At 39.2% G+C, this 17,169-nt stretch overlaps 1 protein-coding gene across 4 annotated transcripts in view; it reads left to right on the top strand.

Moving 5' to 3' along the window:
- The window catches only part of DIS3L2 (DIS3 like 3'-5' exoribonuclease 2), a 386,862-nt gene that overhangs the window by 31,296 nt on the left and 338,397 nt on the right, over positions 1 to 17,169 (top strand). The window contains exon 1 of one of the 4 annotated variants that reach the window (XM_064286550.1): positions 16,089 to 17,014. The exons of the other annotated variants lie outside the window; for them this stretch is intronic. The gene's annotated coding sequence lies outside the window, so the exon portion shown is untranslated. Of the gene's footprint in view, positions 1 to 16,088; positions 17,015 to 17,169 lie in introns of those variants that run through there. 4 annotated transcript variants of the gene reach the window in all.

Here is a 17,169-nt window from a genome sequence, read left to right as displayed (position 1 = left end):
ATGCCTTCCAGGTTCCTCCATGTCATGAAATGTTTCACAGATTCCTCACTGTTCTTTATCGATGCGTAGTATTCCATTGTGAGAATATACCATAATTTATTTATCCATTCGTCCGTTGATGGGCACCTTGGTTGCTTCCATCTTTTTGCTATTGTAAACAGTGCCGCAATAAACATGGGTGCGCATATATCTGTTGGTGTAAAGGCTCTTACTTCTCTAGGATATATTCAAGGAGTGGGATTGCTGGATCGTATGGTAGTTCTATTTCTAGCTTTTTAAGAAAGCGCCAAATGGATTTGCAAAGTGGTTGTACCATTTGACATTCCCACCTGCAGTGTATAAGTGTTCCAATCTCTCCACAACCTCTCCAACATTTATTATTTTGTGTGTTTTGGATTAATGCCAGCCTTGTTGGAATGAGATGAAATCTCATTGTAGTTTTGATTTGCTTTTCTGTAATGGCTGGTGGTTAATGGCTAATGGCTAATGATCGTGAACATTTCCCGATATATCTGTTAGCTACCTGAATGTCTTCTTTTGTGAAGTGTCTACTCCTATCTTTTGCCCATTTTTTAATTGGGTTATTTGTCTTTTTGCAGTTGAGTTTTTGCACTATCATGTAGATTTTAGAGATCAGGTGCTGATCAGAAATGTCATAGCTAAAAGCTTTTTCCCAGCCTGTAGGTAGTCTTTTTATTCTTTTGGTGAAGTCTTTGGATAAGCATAGGTGTTTGATTTTTAGGCGCTCTCAGTTATCTAGTTTTTCTTGTACATTCTTTATAATGTTTTGTATACTGTTTATGCCATGTATTAGAGCTGCTAACGTCCCTATTTTTTCTTCCATGATCTTTATTGTTTCAGATTTTATATTTAGGTGTTTGATCCATTTTGAGTTAGTTTTTGTGCATGGAGTGAGGTATGGGTCTTGTTTCATTTTTTTGCAGGTGCATATCCAGTTATGCCAGCACAGTGTGTTAAAAAGATTGTCTTTTCCCCATTGAACTGTTTTGGGGCCTTTGTCAAATATCAACTGCTCATATGTGGATGGATTTATGTCTGGATTCTCAATTCTATTCCATTGGTCCAAGTATCTGTTGTTGTACCAGTACCAGGTTGTTTTGACTACTGTGGTTGTATAATAGGTTCTAAAATCAGGTAAAGTAAGGCCTCCCACTTTGTTCTTCTTTTTCAGTAATGCCTTATTTATCCGGGGCCTCTTTCCCTTCCACATGAAGTTGGTGATTTGTTTCTCCATCTCATTAAAGAATGTTGTTGGGATTTGGATCGGAATTGCATTAAAAGTGTAGATCGCTTTTGGTAGAATAGACATTTTTATGATGTTAAGTCTTCCTATCTACGAGCAAGGTATGTTTTTCCGCTTATGTAAGTCTCTTTTGGTTTCTTGCAGAAGTGTACTGTAGTTTTCATTGTATAAGCCTTTTACATCTCTGGTAAGATTTATTCCTAAGTTTTTTATCTTATGGCATTTATTTGGTGATTTCCTCTTCGATGTTCTTTTTGTTGGTGTAGAGGAATCCAACCGATTTTTGTATGTTTATCTTGTATCCTGATACTCTGCTGAACTCTTCTATTAGTTTCAGTAGTTTTCTGGAGGATTCCTTAGGGTTTTTTGTGTATAAGATCATGTCATCTGCAAATAGAGATATTTTTACTTTTTCCTTGCCAGCCTGCATGCCTTTTATTTCTTTATCTAGCCTAATTGCTCTGGCTAGGAATTCCAGCACAATATTGAATAAGAGTGGTGATAAAGGGCATCCTTGTCTGGTTCCCGATCTGAATGGAAATGTTTTCAGCCTCTCTCCATTTAGGGTGATGTTGGCTGTTGGCCTTTATTATGTTGAGGAATTTTCCTTTATTCCTATTTTGCTGAGAGTTTTTATCATGAATGAGTGGAACTTTGTCAAATGCCTTTTCTGCATCAATTGATAAAATCATGTGATTCTTGTCTTTTGTTTTATTTATGTGGTGGATTACATTAATTGTCTTTCTAATGTTGAACCATCCCTGCATACCTGGTATGAACCCCACTTGGTCATGGTGAATTATTTTTTTGATATGTTGTTGAATTCTTCTGGCTAGAATTTTGTTGAGGATTTTTGCATCTATGTTCATGAGGGCTATAGGTCTATAATTTTCTTGTGGTGTCTTTACCTGGTTTTGGTATCAGGGATATGGTGGCTTCATAGAATGAGTTTGGTAGTATTCTGTCCTTTTCTATGCTCTGAAATACCTTTAGTAGTAGTGGTGTTAACTCTTGTGTGAATGTTTGGTAGAACTCTGCAGTGAAGCCATCCGGACCAGGGATTTTTTTTGTTGGGAGTTTTTCGATTACCGTTTCAATCTTTTCTTTTGTTATGGGTCTGTTTAGTTGTTCTACCTCTGTGTTAGTTTAGTTAGGTAGTGTGTTTCTAGGAATTCATCCATTTCTCCTAGGTTTTCAAATTTGTTTGAGTATAGTTTTTCATAGTAATCAGATATGATTCTTTTAATTTCAGTTGGTTCTGGTGTAATATTGCCCATCTCATTTCTTATTTGGGTTATTTGCTCCCTCTTCTGTTTTTCTTTTGTCAGTTTGGCCAGTGGTTTATCAATTTTCTTGATTTTTTTCAAAAAACCAGCTTTTGGGCTTGTTAATTCTTCGAATTGTTTTTCTGTTTTCTGTTTCATTTATTTCAGTCTAATTTTTATTATTTTCTTCTGGTGCCTGTGGGTTTCTTTTGTTGCTCTCTTTCTATTTGTTCAAGTTGTAGGGATAATTCTTTGATTTTGGCCCTTTCTTCTTTTTTGGGTGTGTGCATTTAGTGATATAAATTGGCCTCTGAGTACCACTTTTGCTGTGTCCCCAAGGTTCTGATAGGAAGTGTTTTCATTCTCATTGGATTCTCTGAATTTCTTCATTCCATCCTTAATGTCATCTATAATCCAGTCTTTTTTGAGCAGGGTATTGGTCAGTTTCCAAGTGTTTGATTTCTTTTCCTGCTATTGATTTCCACTTTTGTGGCCTTATGGTCAGAGAAGATGCTTTGTAATATTTCCTTATTTTGGATTCTGCTAAGACTTGCTTTATGACCTAATATGTGGTCTATTCTAGAGAATGTTCCATGTGCACTAGAGAAGAAAGTATACTTTTTTGCTGTTGGGCGGAGTGTTCTGTATATGTCTATGAGGTCAAGTTGGTTGATTGTGGCATTTAGATCTTCCGTGTCTTTATTGAGCTTCTTTCTGGATGTCCTGTCCTTCACCGAAAGTGGTGTGTTAAAGTCTCCTACTATCATTGTGGAGCTGTCTATCTCACTTTTCAGTGCTGATAGAGTTTGTCTTATGTATCTTGCAGCCCTGTCATTGGGTGCATAAATATTTAATATGGTTATATCTTTTGGTGTATTGTCCCTTTAATCATTCTATAGTGCCCTTCCTTATCCTTTCTGATGGATTTAACTTTAAAGTCTATTTTGTCAGAAATTAATATTGCCACTCCTGCTCTTTTTGATTGTTGTTTGCTTGATACGTTTTTTTCCATCCTTTGAGTTTTAGTTTGTTTGTGTCTCTAAGGTGTGTTTCTTGTAGGCAGCATATAGACGGATCTTGTTTTTTAATCCATTCTGCCACTCTCTGTCTCTTTATTGGTGCATTTAGTCCATTTACATTTAGGGTAATTATGGATAGACATGAATTTAGTGCCCTCATTTTGATGTCTTTTTTCGTGTGTTGACAGTTTCTTTTTCCCACTTTATTTTATGTGCTGAGTAGATTTTCTTTATATATTGTCCTTTCCTCATACTTGTTGTTGTTGATTTTGTTTCTGCTGAGTCTGTATTTTTCCCTTGTATTTTATTTTGATGAGTAGGATAGTTTGTGTCCTTTGTGGTTACCTTATTATTTACCCCTATTTTTCTAAATTTAAACCTAAATTTTATTTCTTTGTTATCACCGTATCTTCCTCTCCGTATGGAAGGTGCATGATTACATTTCTTAGCCCCTCTTTATTATTTTAATGTTGTCTTCTTTTATATAATAACATTGCCGTTACCTTGTTTGGGGCTTTTTTTTTGTTTGTTTTTAATAATCTTGGTTTGGTTTTTTGGATTTCCCTGTCTGTGTTGACTTCTGGTTGCTCGGCCCAGTGTTCTAGTCTTGGGTTGATACCTGATATTATTGATTTTCAAACCAAAGAACTGCCTTTAGTATTTCTTGTAGTTTTGGTTTGGTTTTTACAAATTCCCTAAACTTGTGTTTATCTGGAGATGTCTTAATTTCACCTTCATATTTAAGAGACAGTTTTGTTGGATATATGATTCTTGGCAGGCAATTTTTTTCCTTCAATTTTTTAAATATGTCATCCCATTGCCTTCTTGCCTGCATGGTTTCTGCTGGGTAGTCTGAGCTTATTCTTATTGGCTTTCCTTTGTAGGCGACTTTTCTTTTATCCCTTGCTGCTCTTATAATTGTCTGTTTATCTTTGGTTTTGGCAAGCTTGATTATAATATGTCTTGGTGACTTTCTTTTAAGATGTACCGTATATGGAGTTCGATGAGCATCTTGGATAGGTATCTTCTCATCTTTCACAATATCAGGGAAGTTTTCTGCCAACAAATCTTTGATAATTCTTTCTATTTTCTGTTATCCCTCCCTGTTCTGGTATTCCAGTAACTCGTAGGTTATTTCTCTTGATAGAGTCCCACATGATCCTTAAGGTTTCTTCATTTTTTAAAATTGTTTTATCTGATTTTTCTTCAAATATATTAGTTCCAAGTGATTTATCTTTGAGTTCAGAAATTCTAGCTTCTACTTGCTCAATTCTGCTCCTCTGACTTTCTATTGAGTTATCTAATTCTGTAATTTTATTGTTAATCTTCTGAATTTCTGATTGCTTTCTATCTATGGATTTTTCAAGCTTATTAAACTTTCCATTATGTTCCCGAATAATCTTTCTGATTTCTTCAGTTGCTTTATCTGTGTGTTCCTTGGCTTGTTCTGCATATTGCCTCATTTCCTTCCCGATGTCTTGAAGGGTTCTGTACATTAAAGTTTTGTGTTCTGCATCAGGTAATTCCAGGAATGCACTTTCATCTAGAAGATCCCTGGATTCTTTTTTCTGAGAGCCTGTTGAGGTGGTCATGTTCTTTTTCTTTATGTGACTTGATAGTGACTGTTGTCTCCGAGTCATCTATAAGTTATTGTATTAGTTTATGCTTGCTTACTGTGTTGTAGCTGCTTGCTTTGTTTTGCTTTGGTATACCCTGATGGGTTGTTTGAGTGAGCTAGCTTGATTATTTTTGCCTTTGGAGGTCTGGTGTCCTGTCCCCAGCTGGCTAGAGCTGTTATCAGGTGTATCAGTCTAGGAGTCCATTCAGTTTTCTCGTATGAATTCAGCTCAGGTTTCCAGGTAGGTGATCATGAAGTGTGTGGTACAGGCTCTGTCCTACAGTCTTAGAGGGGCAGGGGTGATTGGTGTATATACCGGTATCTGATTGCAGCAGGGGGTCATGCTCTGAACAAGGCAGGGGGCTGAGAACTGACCCCCAAGTGTCTCTGAGGAAAACGCATCTCTCTTCCCTAGAGCGTGCTGGTGGGTGGGTTCTGCAGAGGGACCATGGGTACCCAATGTTTTTGGTTGTAAGGACTAGAAGGTACCAGTTATCTTTGGACCCCTTTCGCGGGTGGCTGGGTGACGTGAGTGGGGCTACCAGTCCTTAGGTCCCTGATGTCGGTAGGTGAGGACCTTGTTTAATAGGGAAAGTAATGTCAGAGGTCAAACACCCACCTCTCCACTGCACAGCTGAAATGGCTGCAGTTTGCCAACAAGGGCCTAGCCTCCCAAAATAGGCCCACACAGGTCTGTGCAGAAGGGAAAGGTGCTCAAGGTTCACCGACGGTTTATGCCTGGACAGGAGCTGCTTCTGTCCTGAGCTCCCCCGGTTAATGGAGCTAGCAAATTATCTTTTTTCCCCAATTGCAAATTTTTTCCTTCCTCAAGGCCAGTAGGGTGGCCCTAGGTGCTCCCCAGGGTCTATCTCAGGCCCAGGGATTCAGCTGTTGAGGCCGGCTTGGGGGTGGGGGGGGGGGTGGGGTGCAGTAAAATATACGCAAGTATTTAGCTTTTGGTGAGAGTGCCCTTCTCCTCAGGTTCCTGAGGTGTGAGTGGGCTGTGCGGGCTGGCTGCTTCTCCCTGAGGAAACTGTGGCTGAACGCTAGGACCAGCCCACCGCCACCGTAGCTCCGGGAATGGTGCCTGAGGGCTCCCTGTGACTGAGGTCCGGTAACTCCTCTCCACTTCTGAAAAGGCCTCTTCCTCCCCCTGCCCCTCAGTTTGTCGTCTAAGCTTGCCTTTGATGCTCAGGGCTCCCAGCTTGTCACAGATATGCTAGTTTCACTTGTTTTTTTGGGTCTTTGTTATAAAGAGGGCTCGATGGAAGCGTCTGTCTATTCCACCATCTTGGCTCCGACCTGTATTTGTCATCTTTAAGGCCCGAAATTTTTATGCTACACATTTTGCTGTTTTTGCTGACTCCCAGTTACGCTGGCTTTCCTCCTGATGTGTTTTGTGAACACTTAGCAGGCCTTTGACTAGGAGAATATTTGAAGCATAGTTGGAGAGGATTTTTTGGGTTCTGCAAGCACTTAATTTCTACTTGAGTGCAAGCCTGTGTTTACGAATTTTCGGAGAAATTTCTCCTGTGTCCCCTACTGAAAAAAAAAAGCATAGGTCAAAAAAGACATATTTCTTGATTGTTTTTATTTCTTTGAGTTGTATTTCTTTTAGCCTACCTTTTCAGTGAGTTTGTTGCTCTTCAGGGGTCCTCATTTCGTTCAGGGAGACTCACTTCCACATCTCTATACTTCATGTGGTCAAGGTCTAATCTCCTGTCCCCCCTGCAGCATTAAACCACAGCCTCTTTATGGTGACATCAGGAAATGCTCCCAGGGTCTCTGTAACCTCAGCCTCTACTTATTATTCTGGATTATAGCTCCCACTTGATTTTTAGCTCCTAGGAATTAGCCTTTCTTTCTTGAGAACTCACCTGTACATTTTAAGAGAAGTTGGTAATATTTTAGGAGCCCTGGAGCCCTGATGGCGCAGTGGTTAAGTGTTCAGCTGCTAACCAAAAAGTCATCAATTCAAATCCACCTGCTGGTCCTTGGAAGTCCTATGGGGCAGTTCTACTCTGTCCTGTAGGGTCGAAATGAGTCAGAATTGACTTGATAGCAACAGGTTTTGGTTTTTTGCTTGGTAATATTTTATTTAGCTGTCGTAGTGATTCAGTATCAGAAGGATTTTCAAAATGTTGACTCCTGTGAGCAGACGCAGAAGCTTCTGACCCATCTTTTTATGCCTTTCTCTAGATCATAGATTGTTGGACTAGGAGCCTAGTCTTGGTTCCTTCAGAATTGGTCACCTGGGACAAAAACTGCCTACTGTCCCTCAGGGAGAACTGTGGATGTGGCACTTGACATTAAAAGGAAGGAGTGGGTATAGGCATCTTTAGTATTAGTGTCACATGTGCCAAGGAAGCAGAGAGGTTCAAGAAGGGAGGGAGTGTTCAGCTGTGTCAAGTGCTACACAAGGTCAAATAAGGTCAAGACTGAGAATTGACAGTGGGATTTCACAATTAGAATATCTCTGCCAGAGCAGTCTCCATGGAATAGAGGGGGAAGAAGCCTTATTATGCATTTTTAATCGCTGTGAGGATGATTTTTTTTTGTCCAGGCAATTTCTTTATTTTTCAGGAAGAGTGATTGGCTGATTGTCAGCATGCAGCTGTTTATTTACTCTGCCTTAGATAGATTAGGTTTTAAGATATTATTCGCTGTCATAGAAAGTGAATTCAGCCACAGGGTTTACGCCCTATCTGGTGTTTACCTGTCTTTAACACGTTAATTTATATCTCTTCAAATGAAGTAATCAGAAGATAAAACTGAAGAGTTAAGGGCTGAGCTTAGGTATTGGAGTAAGGGAAAGAAGATATGAGGTAGTTCCAATTTTAACATAAAGTTCTGTTATGTACAGTTTCAAAAATGGATTATGAAAAATTTAGACATACTAAAAAGTAGAGAGAATGGTGTATTTTCCCATCACTCAAATTCAGTTTTTGTGTACTTGCTTCATCCATTCCTTTGCTGAAATATTTTTAAGATGTCCCTGACATTTATGTCTATATATCTCACTATATAATATAGAAATGTTTATACATAGCTACAATCACATCTTATAACAAAATCGACAGTTCTTTGGTATCATCTACTATTGTTAGGTGCTGTCAAGTCAGTTCCAACTCATATTGACCCTATGTACTGTAGAACGAAACATTGACAGGTCCTGCGCCATCCTCACAATTGTTGCTATGTTTGAACCCATTATTACAGTCACTGTGTCATTCCATCTTGTCAAGGGTCTTCCTTTTTTTTACTGACCCTTTACCTTACCAAACATGATGTCCTTCCTCAGGGACTGGTCCCTCCGATAACATGTCCAAAGTGTGTGAGACAAAGTCCCACCATGCTGGCTTCCAAGGAGCACTCTGGCTGTACATCTTCCAAGACAGATTTGTTCCTTCTTCTGGCAGTGCATGATGTAGTCACTATTTTTCGCCAGCACTATAATTCAAAGGCATCAGTTCTTCTTAGGTGTTCCTTATTCTTTGTCTAGCTTTCACATACATAGGAGGCAGTTGAGAATATCATGGCTTGGGTCAGGCACACCTTAGTCCTCAAAGTGGTATCTTTCCTTTTTTTTTGTTGTTAGGTGCTGTCAAGTCAGTTCCGACTCTTAGTGGCCCTATGTACAAGAGAATGAAACACAGCCGGGTCCTGTGCCATCCTCACAATTGTTGCTATGTTTGAGCCCATTGTTGCAGCCACTGTGTCAGTCCGTGTCAGTGAGGGTCTTCCTCTTTTTCGCTGGCCCTCTACCTTACCAAGCATGATGTCCTTCTCCAGGGCTTGGTCCCTCCTGATAATATGTCCAAAGTATATGAGACAAAAAGTATTTCCATCCTCACTTCTAAGGAGCATTCTGACTGTGCTTCTTCCAAGACAGATTTGTTCATTTGTCTGGCAGTCCATGGTATATTCAGTATTCTTCGCCAACACCATAAATCAAAGGCATCAACTCTTCTTTGATCTTCCGTTTTCATTGTCTAGCTTTTGCATGCATAGGAAGTGATTGAACATACCTTGGCTTGGGTCAGGCATATCTTAGTCTTCAAAGTGACATCTTTGCCATTTAACACTTTAAAGAGGTCTTTTGCAGCAGATACGCCCAATGCAATATGTCATTTGATTTCTTGACTAGTGCCTCCATGGTTGCTGACCGTGAATCCAAGTAAAATGAAATCATTGACAACTTAGGTATTTTCTCTATTTATTGTGATATTGCTTATTGGTCCAGTTGTGAGAATTTTTGTTTTCTTTATGTTGAGGTGTAATCCATATTGAAGGCTGTAGTCTTTGATCTTCATCAGTAAGTGGTTCAAGTCCTCTTCACTCTCAGCAAGCAAGGTTGTTATCTAAGTATCTCAGGCTGCTAATGAGTCTTCTTCCAATCCTGACGCATTGTTCTTCTTCATATAGTCTGTTTTCTCGGATTATTTCCTTAGCATACAGATTGAATAAGTATGGTGTAAGGGTACAACCCTGATGCATACTTTTCCTGATTTTAAACCAGGTGGTATCCCCTTGTTCTGTTCGAATGACTGCCCCTTAGCCTGTGTACAGGTTCCACGTGAGCACAATTAAGTGTTCCGGAATTCCCGTTCTTCACAGTGGTGTCCATAATTTGTTATGATACATATAGTCATGAAAATGACTAGCAGTGGAATGTTGTCTGATAGAGTGCCGGAAGATGAGCCCCTCAGGGTGGAAGGCACTCAAAATATAACAGGGAAAGAGCTGCCTCTCAAAGTAGAACGAACCTTAATGACGTGGATGGAGTCAAGCTTTCAGGACCTTCCTTTGCTGATGTGGCATGATTGAAAATGAGAAGAAACAGCTGCAGACATCCATTAGGAACGTGGAATGTGTGAAATATTAATCAAGGAAAATTGGAAGTTATGAAAAATGAAATGGAACACTTGAAATTCAAAATCCTAGGTATTGGTGATGCCTAGGACTGGTGTTGGCCATTTTGGATCAATCATATGGTCTGCTACACTGGGGATGACAAACTGAAGAGGAACAGCTTCACACTCATTGTCAATAAGAACATTCCAGGATCTATCCTGAAGTACAGCGCTGCCAGTGACAGGATAATAGCCATATGCCTACAAGGGAGACCAGTTAATACGGCTATTGTTCAGATTTACACACCAACCACTAAGGCCAAAGGTGAAGAAATTCAAGATTTTTACCAACTTCTGCAGTCTGAAATTGATCATACATGCAGTCAAGATGCATTGATAATTACTGGTGATTGAAATGCAAAAGGGAGCCCTGGTGGCTCAGTGGTGAATCACTCAGCTACTAATGAAAGGTCAGCAGTTCAACCCCCTTAGCCTGTCCATGGAAGAAAGATGTGACAGTCTGCTTCCGTAAAGATTACAGCCTTGGAAACCTTATGGGGCAGTTCTACTCTGCCCTATAGGGTTGCTGTGAGTTGGGTTTCATGGTTTTGGTGGAATACAAAAGACACAAAGAAGGATCGGTAGTTGGAAAATATGGCCTTGGTGATAGAAACGATGGATATAGCATGATAGAACTTTGCAAGACCAGTGACTTATTCATTAAAAATATCTTTTTTCAACAACGTAAATGGTGACTATACATGTGGACCTCACCTGATGGAGCACACAGAAATCAAATTGACTGCATCTGTGGAAAGAGACTGTGGAGAAGCTCAGTATCATCATCTTCTACACCAAAAAAAAAACAAAAAACCCGGTGCCGTTGAGTTGATTCCAACTCATAGCGATCTACACATAGAGCATTAATTAGTATACTTTTTTTGTGTGGTTTTTTTTAAACATGCTAAGACTGCTTTTACTTGATTGTAGGAGCAGAGAGGCTCAAGAAGGAAGGGAATGTTCAACTGTGTGAAGACTTTGCAGTTGTTATGCAATAAAGCCTTTGCATTTGTTATACTTTCTGCCAGGAAGGCTCCCCTCCCACACTTTCACATGGTGGACTTTTAGGTGTTGGCTCCAGCTTTATCTCCTCAATAGATACTTTTTCTTATCACCAAAGCTAAAGTAGTGTCTCCTTCCTCTATCCCTATCTCACTGGTCTTTGTCCCTATCTCACTGGTCTGTTTCATTGCTTTGTTATCTTTTTACTTACTGTTTTCTCCCCTTAGATTGTAAGTACCCTGAGGGTAGGGACTCTGCTGGTCTTGGCTTAGTGCTCTACATTCAGGTTCTGAAGCGGGCCTAGCATGTACTACATGAGTGCTAATAATGAAGCAGACGCTTAGAAACAAGTCAGTTATTGGAGTGATTAATAATGATTCCAAAATTTTCTTACTCTTTTATAACCATTATCTGTTAATTTCCATTCCAGAGCTTTTCTTTTCTCAAGAGCTTTAACCAGCAGCTGTGTTTGTAAAAAACGCTGGGCTGTTGTCCCTTTCAGGACATTTAATCCTTTAAATCTTCAAAATATTTCGTAAAATATAAGTGAGTAAAGTCACTTCTGACCTGTGGAGAGGCAGTGTTTTTACTGACATAATTCTCATTTGAGATCACTTTATTTGAGTTTGCAGCTAATAAATCTGTTCTGGCCCATATGAAAACAGGGTGGAATGATCTTGTAGCCCACATATCCTTTAAATGATTATTTGAACTTCTTTTTTTTAGTGCGTCATTTGTATTCCATGTTACGGGGTGTTTTTTAATTGTTATATTATCAGTTGTTGGGAATATTTATTCAGTGCAATTCAATAAAACAGATATGATTCTCTAATTAAAGACTTATATATTCTTTTTAAAAGCGTGTAATTTCAGACCTACAAAAAAAGACGCAAGAATGTTCAAAGAATTACCCTATACTCTTTACCAGAACCCCCATCGTTAATGTTTTACTGCATTTGCTTGAACATCCCTTCTGTGTTTCCCTCTTTTTTCCCAAACTTTTTCGGAGTAAGTTCCAGGCATTTAAAACAAAGCCGTTTTCTTTTATAAGCATTGTGCAGTTATCCAAATCAAGAAATTAATTGATACAATACCATTTGGTAATTTATAGAGTTCACTCAAATGTCAAGTTTCCCGTTCATATCCATCATAGGAAAAGATAACTCTGAATCACAGGTTGCATACAGTTGTCATATATCTTTTGTTGTTGTTGCTAGGTACCGTTGAGGCAGTTCTGACTCATACCAACCGTATGTACAACAGAACAAAACACTGCCTGGTCCTGCGCCATCCTCACAATCGTTGTTTGAGCCCATCGTTGCAGCCACTGTGTCAGCACATTTGGTCAAGGGTCTTCCTCTTTTTCGCTGACTGTCAGCTTTGCCAAGCATGATATCCTTCTCCAGGGACTGGTCCCCCCTGATGTCTCTTTAGTCTCCTATAATCTGAAACAATTTTTCAGTTTTTTTCCCCAGGACTGTAACGTTTTTGAAGATTACATACCAGTTATTTTTTAATAAGCCCCTTAGTTTGAGGATTATCTGGTGTTCCACAAGTGGCACGTCCTTCTTGTTGTGACCTGTCAGGCTGATAATGATACTGATTTGTCCCAAGGAGTTTACTTTGATCCCTTGGTTAAGGCAATACCTGCTAGATTGCTCCGTTGTCAAGTCATAATTTTCTTCTTTATATTTAGTGAGTATCTTTGGGGATACTTTGAGGCAGTTTTATACTCTGTTACTCTTCAAGCTTTTACCCACTAATTTTGACATCCATTGATAAATCTGAATTAGTTTTTATTATCATGGTTGTCAATGGTAATTTCCCAATGCTATCATTCTCTCTACATTTTTTCTAAGTTGGGATTCTGATTTAAGGAAGAGCTTCTTCTTTGATTTATTTGTTTATTATCAGTATGAACTCATTGATTCTTTATGTAACAGATTCGTTATTTTAAAAATTTTGATGCTTATGTTTCCCTATATTTGGCTAGTAGGAGCCTTTTCAACTGGCTTCTCTGAACTTTTGATATGTCCCCATCATTCTTTTAGTTATTTCGTTACTTTCTGAACCAAAAAGATATTCTAGGCCAGGGCTTGGCAAACTTTTTCTGCAAATGGCCAGATAATAAATATTTTCGGCTTTGTGGGCCGTATGGTTTCTGTTGCAACTATTTCGTTCTGCCCTTGCAGCACGAAAGCACCCACTGACAGTTTGTAAACAAATGAGCATGAATGTATCCCAGTTAGACTTCATTTACCAAAACTGGATTTGGCCTGTGGACCATTGCTGGCCAACCCTTTTTCTATGTTCATGTTATACTTTCCTTCTCCTAATGTCAGAATCAGCCATTTTTCCAAGAAACCCAGGTTCTTTTAGTGGTGAACGGTAGCTAGAAACCGAGATCTGGGCACTAGATGTCCTGCTCCTAGCTAGTGGGGTACCATTGATCCTAGGTCCACCTCGCAAACAGAGCTAGGCAATGTAAGGATATGTACATAAATACTTGTGTATGTGTGTGTGTATACAGGCTCATCTATATTTTTATATCTATCTCTAGACATCGTAAACCTCTTGAGTTCATACTGATATTTCCAGGTTTTATTTCAGCCTTCCTTCCCACTTTCTGAATTTGTAATCTTCTTTTATCCAACACCGACAAACCTGATTCCCATTATCTACAATGTGTTTACTTACTTTTTCAGTCTATAATATACAGAGATTAGTTTTCGAATCCGTAACTATGAAGAACAAACCTGCTCACAAGAGTTTTATCTTTTGTTTACACTTCCATTTTGTCTTCAGCCTTAGGGTTTGGTTAAACACTAGGTTTAAAAGTTGCTTGGGTTAGTTCTCCTCCCACCCCTTTAGTATGTTGCGTTTTTCATTTTAAATGTAGCTAAGATCATTTGCTTCTATTTGCATTGCATTTTAGGCTATTTTCCCATTATTGTTTGTTTTATTTTATATTGACTATTTACTTATTTATTTGAGTATGTGAAACATATACATGGTTCTGAAAGTCAGAACATATAAAACGGCATATGCAGTGGAGTGGTGCTCCATATCCACTTATTGTACCCAGTTTTCACCTGCTTCCTTTTCATCCTATTCCCACCCACCCTTTGATTAGTTTCTAATGTGCTGTTTCTTTCTTTCTGCACAAATGAGTGTGTGTGCACACGCTTATGTAATTTTTATGTTTTCTTCTATGTTACATAAGAGATACCAAAAAAAAACCCAAACCCACTGCCATCAAGTCAATTTCGACTCATAGCGACCCTATAGGACAGAGTAGAACCCCAAGGAGTTTCCAAGGAGCGCCTGGCAGATTTGAACTGCTGACTTCTTGATTGGCAGCCATAGCACTTAACCACTACACCACCAGGGTTTCCACATAAGAGATACAAAACAAGAGATAGCATACTGTAAATACTCTATCCTGTAATTAACTCATGTACTCAAGATTTGATCAAAGCACAACACTTCAGTGTGGGGAAATGTGTAGCTTCAGCTGAATCAGTTACAATTCGAGGGGAGGACAGCAACTTCATCAGTTTATGGGCAAGATTAACAAAGAACGAGTAGGCCAGGCTTACCTATGCATTCTGCCTGGGGCTATAAAGACAGTTAACTATTTGGGAAGTGGGGATCTTGGTGGCAACAGTTTGTCTCTGGACACACAGTTCTAATATAGACTGGGGGCCCTCTATGCCAGATGCAGAATTGCCATCCTGGGGTTTTCTTTGTCTGTTCTCTTGGAAATTACTTTGCATTTCTTTTGTACTGGGTTTCCTCCTTATTGTATCCCATGTCATGGTCTTTCTTAGGTTACTTTATTATTCTGGTGGAGCACATTCTTTAGTAGCTTTTAAAGAAAGAATATATGAAATTTTTAAAGCCCGACTCCACTGTTTTATGTTTTTCTATTAAGCTCATCCACTGAATTTTTAATTTCAGATATTGTATTTTTCAGTGTTAAAATTTCCATTTTAAGTAAATTTTCCTCTGTTGCGATTTCCTGTTTTTTTTTTTTCCACTTTGAGTATCTTTTCCTTTCCTGTAATGAGCATTAGTTATCATAAAAACAAAACAAAACAAAACAAAAAACCTGTTGCCGTCGAGTCGACTTCGACTCATAGCGACCCTGTAGAACAGAGTAGAAATGCCCCATAGAGTTTCCAAGGGGCACCTGGTGGATTTGAACCGCCAACCTTTTGGTTAGCAGTTGTAGCACTTAACCACTATGCCACCAGGGTTTCCATAGTTATCATAACCCAGAAAAACCCAGTGCTGACGTTATCATAGCTGGTTTAAAATCCTTGTCTGATAATTCTAACAGCTGAGCCATTTTCAGATTGGCATGTGTTAATCTTCTTTTCCCTTTAGAATGGGTCACAGCCTCCGAGTTCTTTGTATGTCAAGTAATTTTTGATTGTGTCTTAGACATAGTTAATATTATCTTGTATAGACTCTGACTTCTTAAATTACTCTGAAGAATGTTGATTTTTGTTGTCGTTTGTTTTAGCAACTAGCCTCAGACCCTTTGGGCTCAGACAGTAAGACTTGCCTTCTGTAGGAGATGGTTTAAATCTCATTCCAGTTTTTTAAGCCATTGTGATGCTGCTTTGAGTCTGTCCTGCACATGTGCACAGTTAAAAGGTCAAGCTGACACTTGTGCAATGTTATAAGAATTAGAGGACCCCTTTCTCTGTCTCCCCTTTCAGATTGCCCCTTTTCTCTGGCCAGACAGCCTGTGAAATTTCTATTGACACTAGCTGCCTGCATTGCACCACTCCCGTGATTGTGGCCTGTACTTGGGGAAAAGCTGTTCCCTCCTTTCCCCGAATCTGAAACTCACCCCAGTGCCAGTCACCAATTTCAGTTCCTCCCAACAATCTTCCCCCTTTTTCTTTACTCTTGAGAGTCTTCAGGTTGTTGTTTTTGATGATTCCCCCCCTCCCCCCGCCATGGTTTATAGTTGTTATCCCAGTTTGTTTAAGTTGTATTCAGGCTATGATGCCAAGCATGGACTCTCCCAATTTATCATTTTCATCAGGTATTCGACTAGTATGATATTGATGAAATGTGTATGTCTGTCTATTAGGGGATGAGATTGAAATGGTTGGTTAGAGTTAGATTATAGAGTCATAGTTAGGAAACCTGAAGGGTTTTGAAAAGGTACTTCCTGTAAAATATCTTCTGTGTTTTAGGAATAAAACATGGATTGAAGATAAGAGATTAGTCGTTGAGAGATCTGTTAAATTATTGTCACCTTTAGGTTATACGATTGCAACAAACTGAATTCAGATAGTGCTAATCAAATTGAACAGGAATCTATTTAGGCCACACTTTCAAGGTAGAACAGATAGAGTTTGATATGCGGGTATTAATGGAGAAAGATTAAATGACTACTGTTTTGCTGCCTAGGGATGATAATGATGTCATTAATTTGGTTGCAGTATGAAGGCGGAAAATCTAGTTTGAGGAGAATAAGTCGAATTAGAAACATGCTGCATTCGAAGTGCTTGCCAATATTATTCACAAGGATGGTGGAAGTAAAAGAAGAGTTTTGCAGAGCAGGGTTAGGGTTGTTGATTTAAAACTCTGTAACAAAGAAGTGAGATGAGGCCTAAGTATAGAACCTTGCAAATGGTAGAAATTTAAGAGATAGTGAAAGAAGAGAAATCAACAAGGGAATTTGAAAATTGCTGAGAGAAGAACCAGGAGAGTGTGGTGTCCTGGAGACCAAGACAAAAGAGCTTATGGACCAAGGAGCTATTCACTGGCATCCTGTTTTAGGTGGCCAAGAAAATAAAAACCCTGAGAATACGCCAAGTTTTAGTAATGAGGGTTTTTCGCCCTAGGTATACTGAAAGCCTCGTTTCAAGGTAGAGTGAAGACAGAAGCCATATTCCGAAGGAGATTAAAGAGTATGTCATGGGGGAATGACATCTTTAAACTTTGGCGGGAATGGGAATGAGGGAATGAGAGCAGGGCCAGGCCCTCAGTTTGGTTGTATGCTGTTGGGGAGGCACCAATGGAGAGAATAATGTGTGTGGCAAAATTCTGTAATAGATAAAAACAG

Source organism: Loxodonta africana, chromosome 6 (assembly GCF_030014295.1).
Source record: "Loxodonta africana isolate mLoxAfr1 chromosome 6, mLoxAfr1.hap2, whole genome shotgun sequence".
Taxonomy (NCBI): Eukaryota; Metazoa; Chordata; class Mammalia; order Proboscidea; family Elephantidae; genus Loxodonta; species Loxodonta africana.
The sequence above is the reverse complement of the archived record's forward strand: the minus strand, read 5'-3'. Positions and strand labels throughout refer to the sequence as shown.